General features: G+C 38.1%; 1 non-coding gene across 1 annotated transcript; it reads left to right on the forward strand.

The window, feature by feature from the left end:
• The first annotated feature begins 4,437 nt into the window (after positions 1 to 4,437).
• LOC133820069 (small nucleolar RNA R71) lies at positions 4,438 to 4,544 on the forward strand. The gene has a single exon (XR_009886503.1). It is a non-coding gene; the product is annotated as a small nucleolar RNA R71 (small nucleolar RNA).
• The last annotated feature ends 4,202 nt before the right edge of the window (positions 4,545 to 8,746 follow it).

Here is an 8,746-nt window from a genome sequence, read left to right on the forward strand (position 1 = left end):
ATGACTCATAAAAAAGAAAAGGCTCATCATTCTCTAATAACTTGCATAGTGGATTAGAAACTTTAGAGAAGTCTTTAATAAATCTCCTATAGAAACTGACATGGCCTAGAAAACTTCAAACCCTCTTCACATTAGTTGGTGATGGTATGTTCTCAATAGTGGAATTTTTTTTGCTTTATCCACCTCTAAACCCAAAGAAGTAACTCAATGCCCAAGTACAATCCCCTTCTTAACCATGAAATGGCATTTCTCCCAATTAAGAACAATATTGGTCTCCATACATCTTTTGAGAACTATCCCAAGGTTGTACAAACAAGAGTCAAACGAGGAACCAAAAACTAAAAAATCGTCCATAAATATCTCCATTATATGCAAAAATGCCCATCATACACCTTTGAAAAGAGGTTGGTGCATTACACAAACCAAATGGCATCCTACGAAAGGCGAACGTACCATATGGACAAGTAAAGGTGGTCTTCTCTTGGTCCTCTGGAGCAATAACAATTTGGTTATATCTTGAACAACCATCTAGGAAACAATAGAAATCATGGCCCGCCAAGTGATCTAACATGTGGTCAATGAAAGAAAATGGAAAATTATCCTTCCGAGTTGCTTTATTAAGCTTCCTATAATCAATACACACTCTCCACCCTGTCATGGTATGAGTTGGAATTAACTCATTCTTTTCATTCGTTAAAACAATCATTCCTCCTTTCTTTGGTACCACTTGAACCGGACTCACCCATGAACTATCAGAAAAGGCATAAATAATTCCAGAATTCAAAAGCTTCAAGGCTTCCACTCTCACAACCTCTTTCATAGCTGGATTAAGTCATCATTGATGTTCAATTGAAGGCTTATAAGAGTCCTCCATAAGAATCTTGTGCATACAAATCACTGGACTAATGCCTTTACTATCTGAAATTGACCAAGAAAAGGAGGATGAATACCTTTTTACAGTTTCTAACAACTTCCTTTCATCTTCCTCATTCAATGATGCTGAAATTATTATGGGTTTAGTAGACCCATCTCCCAAAAATGCATATCGAAGATGAGCGGGTAATTGCTTTAAAATAAGCATATCACTAGTAGTATTTTGTTTTTTTAGCTATTTTCAAGAGTAGGAGCCTTAATGATATATTCCTTCTTAGACACCTCATTTTCTATCGATAATTCTTCTAAAGCAAAGACACTATCAACCACCTCCACATCATTCATGCCCAAATTCACCCCAAGGTCCTCTTTACAAATCGGCGTTGTCAAACATAGTTCCAAAGGATCATTATGAAACATGGTCTTGAAAAAGTCTCTTAAGCATGGAATAACTACATCCACTCTCTTACAATTTGCTTGCTCCTTGAGAAACTTCATAGCATTACTAATGTTGAAATTTACTTCTTTGTCACTCACCCTTAGAATCAAGTTACCATCATAAACATCAATCAAAGCTTTACCTGGTTGCTAGAAAAGGTCTGCCCAATATTATAGAAATTTCTTGGTCAACCTCTATATCAAGCACAACAAAATCAACCGGAAAAATGAATCTATCAATGTTCACTAAAACGTCTTCAATGACACCTCTACGATACGTGATAACTCTATGATATAGAGTTATTTATTTGACTTTTACACTTAATTATGCATAAAAAGAGTGATGATTTTGGTGTTTATTTGTCAATTTTAAGTTGTTATCTATCTATATAATTAGTTGATCTAATATTGGAGTCTTACAATATTTTGGGTTTAAATTGGAATTAAATAACTAATCTTGTTCTAGTTTTCTGTGTAAAAAGGGAATCAAACGATCCATGGAAGGATTGAAGAAGAAAAATTGGAAGCTTGGTTTGGAAGCAAAAGCTGAAACTTTCCAGATTGCTAAAATTCATGCTGCAGCATGCTGGAGCTCACTTGCTGACGTGGAAATTAAAGGCAGCTATGTCATTTCCTTCTAATCCGTGACCAGGTGGCATGGGTCCATAAATGGCGCCAGCTGGAGTTATTTTGGGCAGAAAAGTGGTCCAATTAAGTGGGTCTAAGTGGAGGAAAAGAAGGTGGGCTTTCTAATTGGAGAGATGATATTTTGTACCCTAATTTTGGAGAATAGGGAGAACCAGCCGTATCACCTTAGTGGCAGCCATTGAAGGACTATCACCAGAAGAAAAAGTACAGAAAAACAGAGAGAAAAATATAGAGAAGTAAAATTGTTGAAGGGGAATGAGAAGGACAAGGAGGATTCACACACCAACTATATCGGATTTGTCCCATTTACTCTTCTTCTTTAATTTTTGTAGTTCCTAATTTAGAATAGCTATTTTAGAATTCATGGATATCAATTTTCCATTTCAGATTTTGGATACTAAATTAGCTATGAGCTAAGCTTTTTGAGACTTGAATGGTTAAAGAACCCTATGTCATAGTTATTAAAGTTTAAATGCATATTTACGTAAATTCGCCATTGTTCATTCAAGTGTTGTTCATGATTATTGTTTGTTGTTGTTTTGCCAACAATGACAGATTATTAAGCTATATTTAATTCTGGAAAGGTTGAATGTAGTAGTTTGTACTTGAATGATGCAAGAGCATAACCATTGTTAGGTTGTTCTTAGTGAGTAGAATAGGAATATTTTACTTGCCTTGCATAACTTTTGAGAATTGGTGCTGTTATTTGTGTTCTTAAGTCTGATTTAATATAGGAATATATTTAATTGGATGGTAGAACTATATTCACGAGTTTTGGAAAAATTTGGTGAGCACATTGGGAATTCTAGTTAACTCTGGTGCAATTTGCTAAATTTAATGCTATAGCATTCTAGGCAGTTTTTGACATAGGGGGATTTAGCTATTCAAGTCAAATTTTTCCATTGATAATTCTTCTTGCTGTTATTTCTCTAGAACTTGTGGTTAATTTTAAGCATATTTTAATTTCTTTCATTTTATTTTAGTTTCAACAACCACTCAATTCAGTTTCTTAAATTTCTAAATTGTAATTAGTTGGTTTTACATTGTACTTTAATTTACAATCCCTGTGGAGACGATACTCGACTTATTACTATATTACTTGTTGATGATTGCGTGCACTTGCGTAGATTAATTTTCACAACAATACGTCAAAGAACGATTCACCAATTCTAAGGAAATAGTAGTTGATGTGAGCTCTCTAAGATTGAGTTTCTGAAAGATAGAGAGAGGCATTAGATTGATACTAGAACCCAAATCACACAAGGCGTTCTCAATATGTAGCTTACCAATAACACATGGAATTGTAAAACTTCCTGAATCTTTCAACTTTTCCAGTAATTATCTATTCATAATGGCACTACAATCTTCTGTTAGCTTCACACTGTTTCATAATCATCTAACTTACGCTTCTTAGATATCACCTCCTTCATAAACTTAGCGTAGTTTGGCATTTGTTCAAGGGCATCTACAAAAGGAATGTTAATATGAATTTTCTTGAAAATATTCAAGAACTTTGCAAATTGTTCATCAATCGCCTCCTTATGAAATCTTTGAGGAAATGGTAATGGAGTAATAATCTAGAGTGGGTTTTCTGGAAAAGTAATTGAACCCAGATTAACCACCAATGGCCCTTTCTTCAGAATCTTCTCCTTTTGCTTGTCTTCTTCTTTCTCACTATTCATTGGGATCTCATCAACCTTTTTCTTCTCAACTGTAGGATCGTCCAATTCTTTTCCACTCCTCAAAGTTATTGCATTGCACTCTTTTGGATTCTTCTCTGTATCACTAGGAAAAGATCTAGACAATTGATTCTGCATAGTATTGGCCAATTGATCCACTTGTGTTTTCAATGTCTTCATCGTTTCTCCCATATTAGTACAATGTGTTTCAATATTGTTGAGACAAGTGTCATGTTGTTCTAGCCTTGCCTTGGTGTCCACTATGTAAGTCTTTAGTAACTCTTCAACTGATGGTGAAGGCTTTTCCCCCATTTGTCTAGGTGGCTCTTGAGGTGTTTGGAGAACGTTTCTATTATTGGCATAGGAAAAATTTTCATGACTGTAAAGGCCAAGATGGTAGTATGTGGGCAAGTTTTTGTTTGGCCTAAAGTTTTAGTTCTAATTGACATATTGGCATTGTTCATTCACCTACCCATTCAAACTAGAAGCTTGTGCCACATTCATTGTTTCTTGATTTGGTGCTACTTTATTTTCAGTGAGGCCCTTAGTCTGATTAGTCAAAGCAGACATCTGTGCCATCAGTGATGTTATTTGATCTACTTCAAAAACCCCAGCTGCCTTCTTAACCACCGATCCTTTCACTCTAGCATTGACAATTACTCATGGCCATATCCTTAAACAAGATTAATGCCTCTATTATGTCTTTGATAGAATGGTTCCGCTAGATGAGGTATCAATATGTGATCTTGTTGGACCATTGAGCCCATTATAGAATAGTTGAACCTGAAACCAATCCTCTATGCCATGTTGAGGACACTTTATGAGCATCTCCTTAAATCTATCCCATGCCTCATATAAATGCTCATACTCCATCTGTCTAAATTGACTAATCTCAGCCCTTAGTTGTGACGTTTTAAATGGCGGGAAGAATTTGGTGAGGAATTTTTGTGCCATATCTTTACAAGTAGTCACATTTCTTGTTGTGACCCCATTGATCTTGATCGTGTCACAAATCTCCAAGAAAGTTGCCAAGTGAATATTGGGGTCTTCATCAGCTAGGCCACAATATTGATTTTGTTGCACCACGTTAACCAAGGACGGTTTAAGATCAAATTTGTTGACATTTACTAGTTGCCTTTGAATGCCCGAATAATTGTCATTCACAACCGATCTAAAATAGTCTCTCAGGGTCCAGTTTGCTGGTGCATTCAAAGGAACATTATTGATGTTGGCTGGTACATTGTTGTTGTTAACTTGGTCCGCCAATTTTTGTGATCTAGCTCTTCGCTCTCTCCTAAAAGAAGATATAGTTCTTTCGATTTCAGAATCTAATGGTAGGATATTTTAGGGACGAGATTTTGCATACACCTTCAACCACAAAAAATTTAGAAACCAAAGTTAGTAAACAAATAAAAAAAATTAGATTAAAATCCAATATTTTCTTTGCTATAGTAATTCAATTTTAATTTCTTTTTAATCCCCAGAAACTGCACCAAAAACTTGTTGCGAAAAAATAATGAATATGTTTGCAAGTGCACAAATCGAACAAGTAGTAAAGTAGTCTAAAGACAGATATTGTAACGCCCTACTACCCTATAGCTATTACCATGTGATTGTAAAAGGTTCCATTAACTTGCTAATTGAGGTATTAGACTGAAAATTGTGATTAAACCAAAATAAATACTCATTTCATGAAAATTAAGTGTAAAAGGGTTGGACATTTGTTAAAATTATAACAGTGTTAATTTGGGATCCCAAAACATTCTTTCAAAATATAATTACAATTCAAAATTTAGGGTAGAGTAGACCTAAAACCAAATTTTTATAACATGTCCCTCAAAACAACCCTACCCATGGCGGCCAGGTAGGCCAAACATGTACGCGCCGCTCCATGCCCTCCAACTCATGCTTGGTCGGCCTTTCCCTTGCCCTTACCTGCACCATAGAGCACCCGTAACCCAAGGCCCAACAAGAACACTCACGCACATATCATATAACAATTCATTCCAGTAAATGCATAACTTTAAACAGATAACAGACTATTCACATAATGGCCTATGCCGACCAAGGTGCTTTACCAGGCACTAGGTTCGCGGTCTACACCGAACGGTTGAGTATAATATCCTAGGTGGCCATGCCATGGTGGCCTGCATTCAACATGCTTGTTGCCGTTCTCGAACTTCGTCGATCCTGGCCTTCGCCGATCCCGGCCTTCGTCGATTAGTCATAAACAAACAAATATGGCATAATGATTATAAACATTTGTACATCACATCAAACACAGATAATCAGGCCATTCCCAGCTCTACGGGCACAAACAGTTTCTTACCTGTGTCCTGAGTTGACCGACTAGTGCGATCCTGAGTACGATCCCCTAAACTCGAGCCTTGGCAGTAAAACCTAGTCACAATGCAATAAAAATAAACATCCCTCAAGCCCTAAACCAATTTAAAACTTCAGAAGAATATTATAGCCTCCAAGACTTTGAATTTTACTAAACCGGATAGTAGAACCTTTCCCGAGCCTTTAAATTTGAGTACCTGAGCTTAAAATCCTAAATTGGTCATTTCCCCTAATTTGAGCCCGAACAAACCTCCTAGGGTCTTGGTGTGCTACAAATCAAAGAGCCCAAAGGCTCTCTTCTGAGGGACACGGACCGCGATGCGCCTCAGCCTGCATCGCAGCCCTTGGATAATTTCAGAGGCTCCTAGGGCCTTCTTGGTTCATACGGGTTGCGGCGCCTGAAGAACAGGGTCGTCGCTCGGGCTTGTGAACCCAGTTTTTTTCAATGGTTTTAGATTTCTAAACTCCCTAAAAACCAGTCCAAACATGCTCTAAGTCCATAATTAAGTCCCTCAATAACTTTACTACAGCTAAAGCACTACAAACACCTTAGAAAGCTAGCTAATTCCCCCAATTCAGATCAAACTCAACCTATGCCTAAGACTTAGCTAAACTTCAATCTCAGCAGAAATTACCAAAAGAAACACAGAGATAACCTTACCTCAACTGGGAATCTGATCGTGAGCTAAACCCAAACACTTCAAGCTTCAATTCCCTTTTAATTTTAAGCTTTCCTCCTTGAATTTCATAAAAAACCCCCATAGAGAAATAGAGGGGGTGAAATTAATGAGAGAGAGAAAGAGGAAGGTTGAGAGAGTGTGTTTTCTAATTAGTTCTAGAGTCTTAACCAAGTCTAAGTCTATCCTCAGCTTCAAAATATCCAAAATGTCCCTAGGTTAACCCTTAGCCAATTAATGTCGCCAAGGGCAATCCCATCATTTTCCACATTCCTGCTAATTCTTCAAGTAGTCCTATAAATCCTCAATAATCCCGACATTCCCAAACAATCACTAAATAGCTACCCATTACCCGGTAACCCCGAACACATGCTACATTCGTAAAATACCCCTAGGCTCACCCAGAGCTGAGTATTCGACCCTGTTGTGACTATTCTGCTAATTCGCTCCCTAGGACTGTCTCGAATCACACATCTCAGTTATATCTCCACAATACTATGGTCTCAAACACAACCCACACACATAATCACATTTATGCCCTCAACATGCCAAAATTACAAATATGCCCTTTTTAACTAGAACAGGCCAACATGCATATTTAACTCTCCTAAACATGCATATCTAGTCATATAATCATTTAATTCAAGCAATCATGTACGGATACACATACATCACAATTAATCATGTAATAAAACAATTAAGTCAATTATTGCCCTCGCAACACGCTAATCAAGGCATTAAGCCTTATTAGCAAATTTGGGACGTTCCAACTATCCCCTCTTTATAGAAATTTCGTCCTCGAAATTTACCTGAATAACTCGGGATATCGATCCCTCATATCAGATTCAAACTCCCAAGTTGCCTCTTCTACCTTGATGTTTCTCCACAACACCTTTGATAAGGCAATAGTCTTGTTCCGTAAGACTTTATCTTTACGATCTAGGATCTGAATCGGTTTCTCCTCATAGGATAAGTCTTGATCCAACTCCAGGTTTTCATATCTCAGTACATGTGTAGAATCTGACACGGCCCCCTGATAAAGCTGGAGGCATAGCCAATCTATAAGCCACCTCTCCAACCCATTCCAAAATCACAAAGGGGCCAACAAACCTAGGACTTAACTTGCCTTTCGCTACACTTCTACATTTCAAGTCTCAGTAACTCTTCTGTCTACTCTGGGAGGTGAGCATTCGAGCACTAATCTTCTCAATTTCCTTGTTAGTCCTCTGAATGGCCTCACGACCTAAGTATTTCCTCTCATCCCAATGGATGGGCGATCTGCACTTCCTCCCATACAACATCTCATACGGAGCCACTCCGGTAGTTGCTTGATAGTTGTTATTATAAAAAAACTCAATCAAAGGGAGATAGTTACTCTAAGATCCCCCAAAGTCCAGCACACAGGCCCGCAACATATCCTCTAGTATCTCAATCGTCATCTCAGACTGTCCATCCAGCTGAGGATGATAGGCGGTACTAAACTACAACTGCGTGTCCATAGCCTTTTTCAGGCTCTCCCAAAACTTAGAGGTGAAGGTGGGGTCCCTGTCGGATACTATCGACCTTGGAGCCCCATGGAGTTGCATAATCTCCTTTACATAGAACTCGGCATACTGCTCCACCGTGTAAGTTGTTCTAACAGGAAAAAAGTGGGCTGATTTGGTGTAGCTATCCATAATCACCCACACATAATCGTGTTGTCCCATTGTCTTTGGTAATCCAACCACAAAGTCCAATGTGATATCCTCCCACTTCCACTCTAGAACTCCTAAAAGTTGTAGCAACCCTGCTGGCCTTTGATGTTCCACCTTCACCTACTGACAAGTTAAACACTTGGCCACATAATCCACCACGCCATTCATCGTACCCAGATGTAAGGAGTAGGGAATGGTATGAGACTCCTCCAGAATTTCTTGTCTGATACCATAATCCATCGAAACACAAATATGACCCTTATACCTCAGTGAACCCACCTCTGAAATAGAAAAGTCTCTAGCTGATCCAGCTAAGACATTCTCCTTGTGTTTCCTCAACTGTGTATCCTCCTTCTGCGCTTCCCTCATCCACTCAAGGAGCATGGACTGAATA

This window comes from Humulus lupulus, chromosome 2 (assembly GCF_963169125.1).
Source record: "Humulus lupulus chromosome 2, drHumLupu1.1, whole genome shotgun sequence".
NCBI classification, from domain to species: domain Eukaryota; kingdom Viridiplantae; phylum Streptophyta; class Magnoliopsida; order Rosales; family Cannabaceae; genus Humulus; species Humulus lupulus.